The following is a 17619-nucleotide window of genomic DNA, read 5'->3' as shown; positions in this document are numbered from 1 at the left end:
CAGTCAGCTCCCGGTCTTGTTTTTGCTGACTGTATAGAACTTCTCCATCTTTGGCTGCAAAGAATATAATCAGTCTGATTTCATTGTTGACCATCTGGTGATGTCCATGTGTAGTCTTCTCTTGTGTTGTTGGAAGAGGGTGTTTGCTGTGACCAGTGCGTTCTCTTGGCAAAACTCTATTAGTCTTTGCTCTGCTTCATTTTGTACTCCAAGGCCAAATTTGCCTTTTGCTCCAGGTGTCTCTTAAGTGAAGTTGCTCAGTCATGTACGACTCTGTGATCCCATGAACTGTGGCCTACCAGGCTCTCCATCCATAGCATTTTCCAGGCAAGAGTACTGGAGTTGGTTGCCATTTCCTTTTCCAGGGGATCTTTGTGACCTGGGCATCAAACCCATGTATCTCTTGACTTCCTACTTTTGCATTCCAGTCCCCTATAATCTGTCCTTTTCATTATAGGGGACCAGAATGCAAAAATAGGAAGTCAAGAGATATGAAGGATACATATAGATTATTATGCAAATACACCAATCCCCCATGGATACGATGGGACAAGCATATTATTCCAGAAAGGCTCTAAAATATGTAGCAATCTCATTTTAAGGACACATCCTGCTCACTTAGATAAGTCATGGGATAGTTGCCTAGTTCCAGCAGATGATGTTTAAGGCTTTTCTTATTGTGGGTTATACCTGCAAATGGCTAGTTCATCCAAGTTAGAGTGTTATGTACGATAGAGATGGAATCAGTTTCAGTGAGGAGGCACTAACAATTCCATAAGGCTTTGGGAAAGTGGATCATTTGTTTTGATAAAATTAGATTCTCTACCTAACACCATTCATGAAAATAAATTTTAGAGGGATTAAAGACTCAAATGTTAAGAGGCAACATCCTAAATGTATCAGGAGAAAATGTAGGAAAATGTTTATGACTGGAAAATTAGAAGTCAGTTTTAGGGAATGAGTTGATATGTTTTACTGCATCAAGATTGATAAATTTGAATAGTGTGTATAAGTTCTCTATTACAAAAGGCATCATAAGCCTTCAATAACATGTCTAGCATATGGAAGCAAAGTTCAGAGACAAGTGACAAGGTAGGAGATAATATTTGCCAAACATAGAACACAGAAAAGATTAGTATTTAGATCCATAAGATATTCCTACAAAAATGGAAAACTCAAATAAACCAATGAGAACCTGGAAAAAAATCATAGGATAAATTAATTGTAGAAAAATAAATGTAATTGGCCAGTGAACATATAAATAGAAGCTGAATGTCACCAATTATCAAGAAAATTTGATAGAATACTGAGATAATTTTCAACCATTATAAAAATTAAACTCATTAATAAAATGTAAAATGTGGTAGAGTATACATACACACTGCTAATGGCAAGGAAATGGCAACCCACTCCAGTATTCTTGCCTGGAGAATCCCAGGGACAGGGGAGCCTCATTGGCTGCTGTCTATGGGGTCCCACAGAGTCGGACATGACTGAAGCGACTTAGCAGCAGCAGCAGCTAATGGGAATATAAAATTGATACAGCCACATTCAACAGGGCAATTTGGCAATATTGAATAAAATAAAAATACACATATGCTATGAGCCAGCCACTATAGATGTAGCATCTCCTTTTCAAAAACACCGGTACTTGTACACAAGAAAACATGTACAAGCATGTCCGTTGCGGAGTTGGTCACAAAGATCCCCTGGAACAGGAAATGCAGAACCATGAATAAAAGAATGGCTAATAAAGTGTATATTCAAACTGTGTATGTGGTGGTTTGAGGCAGTTTAAAGGGTGTGGTAGGTCTCTGCCAACCTACCCAGCCGCGTGCGGTTGGGTAAAAAACAAGTTGCAGGAACTTCCCTGGTGGTCCAGTGGTTAAGACTTTGCCTTTCAGTGCAGGGGTACTGGCTCAGGCTCTGGTCAGGGAACTAGGATCCCACATGCCTTGTGGCCAAAACAACCAAAACATAAAACAGAAGCAATGTTGTAAAAAATTCAACAAAGACTTAAAAAATATAAACAAAATCTTAAAAAAAAAGCAAGTTACAGATATATTTCTATGAGGGACAGGAGTGCAGGTAGGACTTAAAACGATCTCAAATGTTGCCCCTTTTTTAAATAAAGGTATTTGGAGAGGGCAGTGGCACCCCACTCCAGTACTCTTGCCTGGAGAATCCCATGGGTGGAGGAGCCTGGTAGGCTGCAGTCCATGGGGTCACTAGGAGTTGGACACGACTGAGCGACTTCACTTTCACTTTTCACTTTCCTGCATTGGAGAAGGAAATGGCAACCCACTCCAGTGTTCTTGCCTGGAGAATCCCAGGGACGGGGGACCCTGGTGGGCTGCCGTCTATGGGGTCACACAGAGTCGGACACGACTGAAGTGACTTAGCAGTAGCAGTAATGTGTTTATTACTTATTTTATTTTTAAAAAGTTCATTTTCTGATTATTAACTGATGCAGATGAAATATGTGCACTCCCTTTAAACATTTAGAGATGTGTAATACATCAAATAAAATTTAAATACGTATAAACTTAAATACACATATATACATATATAGCATAACTTGAAATCAAGAAAAAGATGTTTTCTTTCATACCAGAAATAAAAAGTGAAGTTGCTCAGTTGTGTCTGACTCTTTGAGACCCCATGGACTGTAGCCTACCAGGCTCCTCTGTCCATGGGATTCTCCAGGCAAGAATACTGGAGTGGGTTGCCATTTCCTTCTCCATGGGATCTTCCTCACCCAGGGATCGAACCTGGGTCTCCCGCATTGCAGCCAGACGCTTTACCCTCTGAGCCACCAGGGAAGCCCCAGAAATAATAAAAAGGGAGCCCCCAAATCTAAGCAGTAAGTGCTAAAACCAAGGGGCTCACAGAGCAAGAGAATCAGTTAGACTTTATTAGTAGGGTTGGGGCTATAACCTCTAGATTTTAGCATCAGAAGCTAACAGATTGTGGAGTAACCAGGTGGTCAAAGGGAATCACCTAACTGGAAAGCAAAAGATGTGAGCAGAATTGATACAGAACAGCACATGCCAGGACCGCCTCCACTCCCACCCCAATACTAGAATTTCAACTTAGAAAAGCAGGGGGTGAAGGAAATCTAAATGAAAGATGAGCATTTCTATTTATCTATCTACCTACCTATTTATTTTTAAAAACCAGACTATTGCATTGAAATTCTTAGAATAAACTGTTAAATACCATTAGCACCTATGAACATTTCTGTTTAAAAGAGACTGGACACTGCAGCAACATGGGTGGATCTAGAGATTATTGTACTAAGTGAAGTGAGTTAGACAAATACCATGAAATCACTTATATGTGGAGTATATATATATACACATGCACACACACACACAGATGAACTTATATACAAAACAAATAGACCTAGAGACATAGAAGACACACTTGAGGTTACCAAAGTGGAAAGGAGAGAGGATAAATGAGTTCGGGATTAACATGTACACACTAATAGATAACAAACAATGTGTTAGCATTGTTTAGCACAGAGAACCATATTCAATATTTTGTAATAACCTGTAATGGAAAAGAATGAAAAAAGATATATATGTTTGTATAACTGAATCACTTTTTTGTACACTGGAAACGAACACAACATTGTAAGTCAACTATATGTCAATAATTTAAAAAAAAATTATGACGTATTTACCAATAATAAAATAAAAGACATTGGGCACTGTTTAAATGACTTAAATAACCAGATATAAATAATATTGGACATTTAATTACTTTTCCTATTAAACTTCAGGTACATCCTTAGGAATAATTATAGCAAAATTAAAGTGTTATTTTTTATTCTCTTGTCTGAGCTGTGGTGTGTTAAATGTGCAACCTCATTATTTGTATAATAATCCGTTACAATTTTGTTTACAGATCTATTTCCCTTATCTTTTCAGCATTGTCTATGGTCAGAACTAATTAGAGCTGGTAAGGCAGTTGTTTTATTTGCTCCAGCCAATGAGACGAAGTGTACCATGCTGCCAAGACTCTTAGCCAGTGAAAGTACCTTGAATTCCCCTCCGTTTAGTGTAATGCAGGTGCCTCATTTGTGTTGTTTTGGTTTTAATTTTCTGCTGTTTTCTGGGTTTTAGGGAACAGTTTGACCTAAAATGGCTGACATAATCTATGTAAGTGGTAGTGTTGGCTCACAATACAGAAACAAAAAATACCATGACATCTAAAAAAAAAGAAACCCACACACGTGTTAGGGTGACCTGAAATAGGAGATAGATAATTAGAAGTTGGCTTCCCCTTCTAGACTTGGCAACATGAGAAAAAGCTTGATCTGTTTGCGTATGAGGCAGCTCCTCCTCATGGGGAAGGCACAGTGTCTTTGTAAACACTTTGAAGATCAACAGTGGAAACCTCTGGAACCTGTGGTAGATACTAGACAATTCCAAACACCTCAGCCACCAGCAGCAGTTTAAACTGAGTGCTCAGGCAGAGACTGCTGATCTTCAGGGCAGGAGTGCTCTGATTCCCTCAAGGCATCCACTGAGCATGGCAACAACCACTCCAACTTGTCTTGGGAGGAAGATTTTAAAGCCACCAAAGACTGCTCCACAGTCCTGCAAGGCAGTACTGCTTTTGTGAGACTTTAATTTGAAGTTCTTGTGGACCTGCCATTCAGAGGCACCTATCCCTTCCTAAGCCAGATTTTCCAGTTCTGGGTTGTACCACAATTCACTCAATACAAAATTAACATTAGTCATGATTCTCAGTGGTAAGTATCAGAAACTAACTGTATTAGTTTGCTGGCTGTCTTGGCAAAGTACCACAAATGACATTGTCTCAGCACAATAGAAATTTATTGTCTCATGATTCTGGAGATCAGAAGTCTGAAATCAAGGTGTCAGTAGAGCCATGATTATGTTACATCAGATGGCAAAAGGAGATTGTGTGGGTTGGCTAATTCTAATCACAGGAGCCTTTAAACTCAGAGCTTTCTCTGGCTAGTGGCATAGGGGGGAATCTGAGATTCAAAATACAGGCATACCTTGGAGACAGTGTGGGTTCAGTTCCCTAGCTTTGCAGAAAAGTGAATATTGCAATAAAGAGAGTTGCACTTTTTTTTTTTTTTTAGTTCTACCAGTTTATTGCTACCAACCCATCTCCCTCCACCCTCAGGCACGCATGCTCAGTCATGTAACCCCATGGACTGCAGCCCGCCAGGCTCCTCTGTCCGTGGACTTTTCCAGGCAAGAATACTGGAGTAGATTGCCATTTCCTTCTCTGAGAGTTGTACAAATGTTTTAGTTTCCCACTGCATATAAAAATTATTTCCTTTACCCTGTAGCATATTAAGTGTGTAATAGTAGCATTATGCCTAAAAAATAATGTATGAACTTTAATTTAAAAATACTTTGTTTCTACAAACACTGTCATCTGAGTCTCCAAAGAGTTGTAGCCTTTGTGCTGGTGGAGTCTTGCCTCAGTGTTGATGGCTGCTGACGGATCAGGGTGGTGGTGCTGAAGGTGGGGTGGCTGTGGCAGTTTCTTCAATAATACCACAGGGCAGTTTACCACATCAGTGACTCTCTCCATGACACATTTCTCTGTAGCATGCGGTGCTGTTTCATGGCATTTTGCCTACAACAGAACTTCTTTCAAAATTGGAACCAGTCCTCTCAAACCCTGCCACTGCTTTATCAACTAAATTTAAGTAATACTCTAAATCCTTTGTTTTCATTTTAACCATCTTCACAGCATCTTCACCAAGAGTAGATTCCATTTCAAGAAAGCTCTCTGTTGATCCATAAGAAGCAACTCCTCATCTGTTCAAGTTTTATCATGAGATTTTGCAATTCAGTCACATCTTTGGGCTCCAATTCTAATTCTAGTTCTCTTGCTCTTTCCCTCAAGCCTACAGTTACTTTTTTCACTGAAGTCTTTTATTCCTCAAGGTCATCCTTGAGAGTTGGAATCAACTTCTTTCAAACTCCTGTTAGTGTTGATGTTCTGACCTTGTCTCATGAATTGTGAATGTTCTTAATGGCATCTAGAATGGTGAATTCTTTCCAAAAGATTTTCAGTTGGCTTTTGTCCAGACTCATCATGAGGAATCGCTGTCTATAGCAGTCGAAGCCCTAGGAAATCTAGTTCTTAAATACTAAGACTTGAAAGTCAGAATTACTTCTTGATCCATGGACTGCAGAATGGATGTTGTGTTAGCAGTCATGAAAACAAAATCAATTAATTAAATAGTTGTACATCTCTATCAGAGCCCTGGGGTGACCAGGTGCATTGTCAGTGAGCAATAATATTTGGAGAGGACTCTTTTTTTCTGAGCAGCAGGTCTCAGCAGTGAGCTGAAAATATTCAGTAAACCATGTTGTAAACAGAGGTGCCATGGCCTGGTTTGATCATCTGTCTAGACCACTATAGCTTTCTCCATCTCAGCAATAGGGCTATTTTGCTTTCTTACTGTTTGTGTGTTCACTGGAGTAGCACTTTTAATTTCCTTCAAGAACTTTTACTTTGCATTCACAGCTTGGCTAACTGGCACAAGAGGTCTAGCTTTTGTCCTGTCTTGGCTTTCAACGTGCCTTCCTCACTGAGCTTAATCATGTTTAGCTTTTGATGATGTGAGAGACATAATAAACAAAATCGTGAGAGACGACAAAGTGAGAGACTTAGGATTCTTCCCGTCATTTGAAAACTTAGAGGCCATTGTAGGGTTATTAGTTGGTCTAATTACAATACTGCTGTGTCCTAGGAAATAGGAAGCTCAAGAAGAGGGAGAGAGGAAGGAGATTGGCTGGTTGGTGGAGCAGTCAGAACACACACAACATTTACAGGTTAAGTTTGCCTTCTTATACGACTGCAGCTTGTGGCACCCCAGAACAATGATAATATTAGCATCAGAATCACTGATCACAGATCACCATAATATATGTAATAATGAAACAGTTTGAAATAGTGCCAAAATTACCAAAACACGACACCGAGACGTGAAGTGAGCAGATGCTATTGAAAAAATGGTGCTGATAGACTTGGTCAATACAGGATTGCCATACACTTTTAATTTGTTAAAAAAAAAAAAAAGCAGCATCCACAGTACAATAAAGCAAAGCATAATAAAATGAAGTATGCCCCATAAGGTGACTCACCACACTATTGCTGCCTTTAAAGTGAAAGGAGCCATGTATTGAACGCAGGCAGCCTTCAGGAGCTGAGAGCAGCCCCCACTGACAGTCAACAGGGAAAGGGGGTCACAGTTCTGTAACCAACACAAACTGAATGTGGGCCCAAATCTGAAGGAGCTAGAAAGTGGGTTCTTTTCTAGAACCCCCACGTAGGAGCTCAAGCTTGCCAATCTTGGGTTTGACTTCATGAGGCCTGGAGCAGAGAAACCCAGTTGGGTTCACTTACACTGCTCTTTTTCTAAAAAAGAAAAAAATTATTTATCTGTCTGTTTTTGGTTGTGCTGAGTCTTCACTGCTGCGTGGGCTTTTCTCTAGCTGTGGGAGGTGGGGGCTCCTCTCTAAGTTGCGGTGCGCAGGCCTCTCCTGGTGGCTTCTCTTGTTGCAGAGCGTGGGCTCCAGGGCACTCGGGCTCGCTAGTCGCAGTGGGTGGGCTCTATAGTGTTTGCCATTCCAGGTCTCCAGAGCGTAGGTTCAGTAGTTGTGGTGCGTGGGCTTAGTTGCTCTGCAGCACGTGGATTCTTCTCAGACCAGGGATCAAACTCATGTCTTCTGCGTTGGTAGGTGGATTCTTTACCACTGAGCCACCAGGGAAGCCCTCACTTGGACTTCTGATACATAGAACTGTGAGCTAATACATTTGTTTTACTTTAAGCCACTCTGTGATAATTTGTTTTACTTTAAGCCACTCTGTGATAATTTGTTCTCAATAGAGAACCATTACGTTATTCTTTTGATATTGGGTTGAGAAGGTGGAGGGTGAGGAAAATTAACTTCATTACATGATTGCCCTCTGAATTTGTTTGCCTTTTATGAGTTGTGCATAATCACGGTTCCTTTATATGAACAATCCCAGCTACATGATGAAGACATTTCTGCCCCCTTTCTGTTGCTTGTTTCAAATTCTCTGTTTAATACTAGTTGAACATCAGTTCCCTCCATGTGGCTGGTGTCCAAAAGCTAGCTCTCCAAAGGGATCCTCTGACTTGGTCCTGGTGGGAAGTTGGACGGGGGGATCAGAATGAAATTCAATTTCTTTTGCAACAACTCAGCATATTGCACCATACACATCTGCAGTCTCTTGCTGCTGGGATTCCGTTAAAAGGCAGTGTTCATCTTAGGGGCTACAGTAAAACTCCTTACACCCTTGCCATCTTCTTAAGGGCCTGTGAGAAACTCCAGCAAGCTTTCCACACCAAGGCAGAAGATACCACTCGAACTCACTATGTCTCTTCTGCCAGTTGAGTGGTTCATCAACTTCCAGACAAGATATGATCAGTTTCAGATTTAGTTGGGGGTATGGGATGTTATAAACTCCTGTACCTATTTTGTTCCTGGTCCTCCCTTTAAACTCTCAGTAGTAAAAGTTATCAAACTGGTTGAACCTGTATTGCCCCTGTGGGAACCAGAGTTTCAAGTCAAGAACTGGGCCTAATTTGAACTTAGTCTTGAAGAACTGAGCAACTGTTCTTCATAGAGCAGCATCCCCAATAAAATCCTGAGGATTCTAGCCACCGGTAACCTCTGAGGACCAGATAGGATACCAGTTATGCTCCATATTGGGGCTTCCCCAGTGGCTCGGTGGTATAGAATCTGCCTGCAAAGCAGGAGTCGCAGGAGACACAGGTTCAATCCCTGGGTTGGAACGAACCCCTGGCGAAGGGCATGGCAACCCATTCCAATATTCTTGCCTGGAGAATCCCAAGGACAGAGGAGCCTGGTGGGCTACAGTCCATAGGGTCACAAAGAATTGGACATGACTGAAACAACTTACTTAGCAAGCACACACACAACATGCTCCATATATTATCCTGTTGCATGATTCTTGTTATAAATTTAATTCATTAGTGTCTTTATAAGAAAAAAGCCCTAAGTAAATAATAACTAAGTAGAGTTTATCCAAATAAATACAAGGATAGTTCAATATTAGCAAATCTATCACTATAGTCTTACCATATTAACATATTAAAGAGCAAAACACTTCATCTCCAGATGCATAAAGAGGCATTTGATAAAACTGAACACACACACACACATACGTGTGTGTGTATGTATATATATATATATTTATTAGTTGACCAGTTTTTTTTTTAGTTGACCAGTTTTTAATCCTGACACATAGCCTAGAGTGGTGGGATGAGGTTGAGGGATGGAAGGGAGGTTTAAGAAGGAGGGGACACATGTACTCATGGCTGATTCATGTTCTTGTATGGCAGAAACCAACACAACATTGCAAAGCGATTATCCTCCAATTAAAAATAAAAATTTTAAAAAATTGTTACATTTGACACGTGTCAAAATGTTCATGACATGTTGAGAAGTATAAATAATTATTAAAAAGTAATATATATTCTTTCATAAATATTTATGGATTTCTGGTCATTTTTATTAGCAATTTATTATCTATATTTTCTAATATTTTTTATTTTAACAACCAAAACATTTTGTATTAGAGTATAGTCGATTAACAATGTTGTGATAGTTTCAGGGGAACAGTGAGGGGATTCAGCCATACGTATATGTGTATCCATTCTCTCCCAAACCCCTTCTGATCCAGGCTACCACATACCATTAAGCAGAGTTCCATGTGCTATACAATAGGTTTTTGTTGGTTATTCATTTTAAATATAGCAATGAACACTTATATAGTTAAAAAAGTAAAAACCTGTGAATAGAAGAAACTTTTATAGTGTAATGAAGGGCATCTACCTAAAACTGACAACAAAAATCAAACTTCAAAAGCATTTTTATTAAAGTTCAGTATATGACAAGGATACCCACTATCATTACGACTATTTCCTAAAGTAATAATTTTTATAATCGTTTTAAGACAAGGAAATAAATAAATTCCCTGGCAAACCAGCAGTTAGGATGCCATGCTCTGTGCTTTCGCTGCTGAGGGCCTGGGTTTCGTTCCTGGTCGAGGTACTAAAATCCCACAAGCCACGTGGTGCTTCCCTGGTGGCTTAGTGGTGAAGAATCTGCCTGCAATGCAGGAGACTCAGGTTTGATCCCTGGTTCAGGCAGATCCCCTGGAGAAAGAAAAGTGAAAGTGTTAGTCACTCAGTCATGTCTGACTCTTTGTGACCCCATGGACTATAGCCCGCCAGGCTTCTCTGTCCATGGAATTCTCCAGAGAAGTGAATGGAAGCCCATTCCAATATTCTTGCCTGGGAAATCCCATGGACAGAGGAGCCTGGCAGGCTACAGTCCATGGGATCACAAAAGAGTTGGACATGATTTAGCAACTAAACAACAACAAATATATGTATGCACAAGAAACAAAGAGACAATTTGATGATTTTTACAGATGAGATTATTACATAGAATATTGAAAAGCATCTATTGGAGAATTAGTTATATTTATAAAAGAAAATGCAACAGTGTTGCTGGCTCTAAAATCAAAATACAAAAATCAGTAATTGTCCTATATGCCAAGAATAACCAACTAGAAATAAAACAGAAAAAGATATAACTTAGCAATTATACAATAGCAATAAAAATTATAAATTACCTTAGGAAAAAATAGTCAAAGGTATTAGAGCCCTGGGGAGAAAATGGTAAAGCATTATTAAAGAATGCTAAAGGGAGACCTGAAAAAAAGGAACAATCTGTTATGTTCTCATCCGGGAAGAATCCAAACTGAAAAGATGTCAGTTTAATCTATTAATCCAATACAATTGAATCAAAATTCCAATGAGATTCTTTTTTATGAATTAGACAACCTGATTCTAAAAATGACATTAAAGAAGAGTCGAAACAATAGTTAAAAAGATAAGGCTAGCTTTCCCTATTAGATGTTGAAACTTACCATATAGATTATTACCCTACAGCTCAGCAATTCCTCTTATTGTTTTGTGCATATGGTCTATTGTACTTACTGTTTATAGAGTCAATGTCTAAAACCATGGAATCAGCAGATAAATATCAAGTTGATAATTATGATTGCCTCAAGAGAGGGAGGGGAATAGGATTAGGAATGAGAATGGGGGAATTTCATTTTTTAATGTTCCGCTTTTAAAATATATCTGAAGTAGAAACGACAAATGTGTATTATAAGCAGTGGTGACATCGGGTAATAATTATTTTGTGAATATTTCTGCACACTTGAATCTTTTGAAAATAAGCAAAAAGTTGATTGTTTCTCCAAATAGAACTAAAAATGTTGTATTTATAGATACTGTTTGCTGGGATTTGCTTTTTAAATAACACTATCTTCAGATGTTTGCAAAGATATGAGAAATTTGACCTACTTCTGTAATTTTAGATGGTCTCATAAATACTGTAAAACTTTCAGCATTCTAAACATTCTGAGATAAATCTTAATTTTTTTACCATTCTTTAAAGATTAGTCGTCACAAGGCAAACCATTCAATATCACAGTAATCCAAGTCTATGCCCCAACCAGTAATGCTGAAGAAGCTGAAGTTGAACAGTTCTATGAAGACCTCCAAGACCTTTTAGAACTAACACCGAAAAAGATGTCCTTTTCATTATAGGGGACTGGAATGCAAAAGTAGGAAGTCAAGAAACACCTGGAGTAACAGGCAAATTTTGCCTTGGAATACAGAATGAAGCAGGGCAAAGACTAATAGAGTTTTGCCAAGAAAATGCACTGGTCATAGCAAACACCCTCTTCCAACAACACAAGAGAAGACTCTACACATGGACATCACCAGATGGTCAACACCGAAATCAGATTGATTATATTTGCAGCCAAAGATGGAGAAGCTCTATACAGTCAACAAAAACAAGAGCAGGAGCTGACTGTGGCTCAGATCATGAACTCCTTATTACCAAATTCAGACTGAAATTGAAGAAAGTAGGGAAAACCACTAGACCATTCAGGTATGACCTAAATCAAATCCCTTATGATTATACAGTGGAAGTGAGAAATAGATTTAAGGGTCTAGATCTGATGGATAGAGTGCCTGATGAACTATGGAATGAGGTTCGTGACATTGTACAGGAGACAGGGATCAAGCCCATCCCCATGGAAAAGAAATGCAAAAAGGCAAAATGGCTGTCTGGGGAGGCCTTACAAATAGCTGTGAAAAGAAGAGAAGCAAAAAGCAGAGGAGAAAAGGAAGGATATAAGCATCTGAATGCAGAGTTCCAAAGAATAGCAAGAAGAGATAAGAAAGCCTTCCTCAGTGATCAATGCAAAGAAATAGAGGAAAACAACAGAATGGGAAAGACTAGAGATCTCTTCCAGAAAATTAGAGATACCAAGGGAACATTTCACGCAAAGATGGGCTCGATAAAGGACAGAAATGGTATGGACCTAACAGAAGCAGAAGATATTAAGAAGAGATGGCAAGAATACACAGAAGACCTGTACAAAAAGATCTTCATGACCCAGATAATCACGATGGTGTGATCACTGGCCTAGAGCCAGACATCCTGGAATGTGAAGTCAAGTGGGCCTTAGAAAGCATCACTACGAACAAAGCTACTGGAGGTGATGGAATTCCAGTTGAGCTATTTCAAATCCTGAAAAATGATGCTGTGAAAGTGCTGCACTCAATATGCCAGCACATTTGGAAAACTCAGCAGTGGCCACAGGACTGGAAAAGGTCAGTTTTCATTCCAATCCCAAAGAAAGGCAATGCCAAAGAATGCGCTAACTACCGCACAATTGCACTCATCTCACATGCTAGTAAAGTAATGCTCAAAATTCTCGAAGCCAGGCTTCAGCAATACGTGAACCATGAACTTCCTGATGTTCAAGCTGGTTTTAGAAAAGGCAGAGGAACCAGAGATCAAATTGCCAACATCCGCTGGATCATGGAAAAAGCAAGAGAGTTCCAGAAAAACATCTATTTCTGCTTCATTGACTATGCCAAAGCCTTTGACTGTGTGGATCACAATAAACTGTGGAAAATTCTGAAAGAGATGGGAATACCAGACCACCTGACCTGCCTCTTGAAAAATTTCTATGCAGGTCAGGAAGCAACAATTAGAACTGGACATGGAACAACAGACTGGTTCCAAATAGGAAAAGGAGTATGTCAAGGCTGTATATTATCACCCTGCTTATTTAACTTATATGCAGAGTACATCAATGAGAAACGCTGGACTGGAAGAAACACAAGCTGGAATCAAGATTGCCGGGAGAAATATCAATAACCTCAGATATGCAGATGACACCACCCTTATGGCAGAAAGTGAAGAGGAACTCAAAAGCCTCTTGATGAAAGTGAAAGTGGAGAGTGAAAAAGTTGGCTTAAAGCTCAACATTCAGAAAACAAAGATCATGGCATCCGGTCCCACCACTTCATGGGAAATAGATGGGGAAACAGTGGAAACAGTGTCAGACTTTATTTTTGGGGGCTCCAAAATCACTACAGATGGTGACTGCAGCCATGAAATTAAAAGGTGCTTACTCCTTGGAAGGAGAGTTATGACCAACCTAGATAGCCTATTCAAAAGCAGAGATATTACTTTGCCAACAAAGGTCCGTCTCGTCAAGGCTATGGTTTTTCCTGTGGTCATGTATGGATGTGAGAGTTGGACTGTGAAGAAGGCTGAGTGCCGAAGAATTGATGCTTTTGAACTGTGGTGTTGGAGAAGACTCTTGAGAGTCCCTTGGACTGCAAGGAGATCCAACCAGTCCATTCTGAAGGAGATCAGCCCTGGGATTTCTTTGGAGGGAATGATGCTAAAGCTGAAACTCCAGTACTTGGGCCACCTCATGTGAAGAGTTGACTCATTGGAAAAGACTCTGATGCTGGGAGGGATTGGGGGCAGGAGGAGAAGGGGACGACACAGGATGAGATGGCTGGATGGCCTCACTGACTCGATGGACGTGAGTTTGAGTGAACTCTGGGAGTTGGTGATGGACAGGGAGGCCTGGCGTGCTGCGATTCATGGGGTCACGAAGAGTCGGACACGACTGAGTGACTGAACTGAACTGAATAAATGCGAGTAAGAAGTGGCTCTTGGACCAGGATAAAAGTCTATTGTACCTGTGTTTGCAGAGCTTAGGTGCCAAAGAATGCAAAGATACTCAAGGTATCTCCATCTCTTAGAACAAAGGAGGGTATCAAGAACAATGTTGCTAAATATTAAGCAGAAGGTGCCTCCAGAGAAGCCTCCAGGCAGCACAGCTAGGGCAGAGTAATACAGGACATCCATGGATGGGATGGATGCATGCAGGGAAACAATAGCAGCTGGTCTGCATTTTTTCCTTAATAGTAAAGTCACAAACAGCAGTAACTGGTTTGTTTTTTTAAAAAACTTTTTATTTTGTATAAGGATATAGCAGATTAACAATGTTGTGATCATTTCAGATGAACAGCAAAAGGACTCGGCCATATATAAATGTGTCCATTCTCCTCCAAACTTTCCTCCCATCTAGGCTGCCACATAACATTGAGCCGAGTTATCTGTGCTATACAGTTGGACTTCATTGGTTATCCATTTTAAATACAGCTGTGTGTACATGTCCATCCCAAACTCCCTAGCTACCCCTTTCCCCTCCAGGAACTGCTTTTAGAGTGAGCGGATCCAGGGTGTTTTCTTTCTTCATTTTCTTTGACTTCTGCAGTATTCAGTACCATTACTTGGCTCCTCTAACCAGAAACACTACCATATGGCCAGGCATTAGTTGGCCTTCTGGTTATTTCTCTGATTTTCTGCTGTTTGTTCCCTTGCTACCTTATCCCAGTTTAGTCTCTTTCCTTTGAGGAACTCATCAGGTTTTAAGTGTAGAGCCAACTGATAGGGACAGAGTAAAGGGACCCTAAAGTAAGTGATTAAACTGTTAATCCCACTAGGGGATTGTAAGTAGGAAAAAAATATGGAGGACCCCTGTAAGTTAATGATTATTCAAGAAAGCAGGTTTGCTTAACGACAAAATCAAGCAGGCTTGCTTAGCAATAAAACCATACAAGGAAACATGCCCCAAAACAATAAAACAATGGTGGCATGACACACACATCCTGCCCAGTGAGCTCAGTTAATAATCCCTAGAACGTGCTCTTGCAGATGTAAAAAACAATTTGTGGACCTAGCTTGGCCGTTGCTGTTGTTGTTTACTTGCGAAGTCATGTCTGATTCTTGTAACCATGTGGATTGTAGCCTACCAGGCTGCTTTGTCCATGGGATTTCCCAGCCAAGAATACTGGAATGAGTTGCCATTTCGTTCTTCAGGGGACCTTCCCGACCCAGAGATCAAATCCACGTCTCCTGGATTGACAGGTGGATTCTTTGCTGCTGAACCACCAAGGAAGCCTAGCTTGACCATGTAGGGACAAGAAAACTCCCTTGCTCAACCTGGAGGAGGAACTGATAATGGAAGCATGACATCTATTTGAGAAAGACAAAGAAGTTCTTCTCTCCCTCCCCACTTTTCTGTTGATTATAAAACTATACCGAGTTCTTGGGGTGTGGCATCCCCTTGCCCTCCTGCTTGTAAGCCTCACAAGAGCCTATCCCAGTATATCACTTCTTCTCTATCACTTTGCCTCTCACTGAATTCTTTCGGTGCTGAGACAGAAGGGACTGTGGTACTGGAGCTCTTTGGAGGCCCCCTGAAATGACACCTAAACTTGATAGTCTGTCTTCGGCCTGAGTTTCAGTTCTGTATTTTCTACCATGAACTCTTCATTCTGTGGTGCATCATCCAAAATGCAACAACTCATTCAACTTCATTTCTTCCAGACTTCTGGTCAGCAGTATCATTATTTCTTTGTGCATAAATTCATAGTCTTCCTGCTAGGTGCTATGATGGCAAGGAGTATGACCATCTTCTTTACCAGTAGGGGCCTTGGAGAGTGCTTGTTACACTAGGTTAATTTTCAGTCTCTTTTCCCTGAAATATAGAATCCTTGCCTCATCTCTTTTTTCCCCCAACACTCCAAATACTATCACTTCATTTTTGCCCTTCTTTTTTTGCTTCCATTAGAAAAAAAAAAAGACTAATCTGATCAGTTCTGCCCTTTGTTTCTGCTCTACTAATTCTGCCAAGAAGATTTTTTCAAATACGAGGCCAAAGAGAAGGGGGAAATTTGGTCCAGAGGAGGCTTGCCAGACTATTCATGAATTTGGTCTTGGTGATGCTGTTAAAAACAGTTTGAAGCAATTCACCAGTTTACATTCTTCCCCTTTGTCCACTGCCTACCCTGTCCAAAGTCCAAATTTCCTTTGTTGGACATTTAAGGAAACATCCAAATTCTTTAAATTCTTTTTCTTGTTTCTTATGCAAGACAAACTTGTTTCTGAAACAGCCCTTTATATTTTCACTTTTGGGCTTTTTGAATATTTTTCTTGTGCCTGGACTATATCTAAAGGTCTCTGAAGCCTTTGTGCACTGCCTAGTATTGACTGAGCAATCCTGTTTTTCAACTCAGAGCACACACCTGTTCCTTTACTTGGCGTTAACAAATTGCATAATTTATCTTTTTATGCTGTTTTCTTCATCGCTTGAGATTTTATCCTGTGTCAAGCACACACTTTTACAACCAGAAACTTAACTATATTTTATTTGATAAAGATGAGTTCTTTATAAAGCCCGAATAAATCCCTGAAGATCATGTTAGTAATTAGATTAAATCAATTTAGTGACCACTATGTTTTTCTGAAGGAGATCAGCCCTGGGATTTCTTTGGAAGGAATGATGCTAAAGCTGAAACTCCAGTACTTTGGCCACCTCATGCGAAGAGTTGACTCACTGGAAAAGACTCTGATGCTGGGAGGGACTGGGGGCAAGAGGAGAAGGGGACAACAGAGGATGAGATGGCTGGATGGCATCACTGATTCGATAGACGTGAGTCTGAGTGAACTCCGGGAGTTGGTGATGGACAGGGAGGCCTGGCGTGCTGCGATTCATGGGGTCGCAAAGAGTCGGACACGACTGAGCGACTGAACTGAACTGAACTGATGTTTAAAAAAGATTACTTTCTAGTAGATTAGAGGGTGGGAGAAGGGAAAGATACAACTTTATCAGAAACTTCTTTGTTCACAAGGAACTAACCGCTTCCTGGGCGAAGAAGCTGTTCTTTGTAATGAATAGCTCAAATAATGAGCTGTTCTTTACTTTTTGGGTTGAGCCAACTCAGTTCTCACGTCCTGGCTCATTTCTGAGACGGCCAGGCCTATGTGCAAAAGGGGGCAAAGTAGGTGAGTCTTTCAGTCCTGAATGCCTAATAAATATATTTTTAATGGGAATGAATACATTCATATATAGACAAAAAAGCCCAAACACTCTAAAAGCCTAAGGCGTAACCGTTCTCTACTCCCGTTCGTCTGAACGCTAACCACCAGTCTTTTATGCCTCCAACTAAAATACTGTATACATCCCTCAACAAGCCCACACTGTGCTATTTTTAATCATACTTTTAAAAAACAAGCTTTGAAATAATTTATTTGTATACAACTCCAGCAGCCGGTGGTGCGGGCTTAATATATCGCACAGCTGTGAATTTTGGTTTCTCTT

The sequence above is a fragment of the Bos javanicus genome, chromosome 5, assembly GCF_032452875.1.
Source record: "Bos javanicus breed banteng chromosome 5, ARS-OSU_banteng_1.0, whole genome shotgun sequence".
NCBI lineage: Eukaryota > Metazoa > Chordata > Mammalia > Artiodactyla > Bovidae > Bos > Bos javanicus.
Note: the sequence above shows the minus strand (reverse complement) of the source record.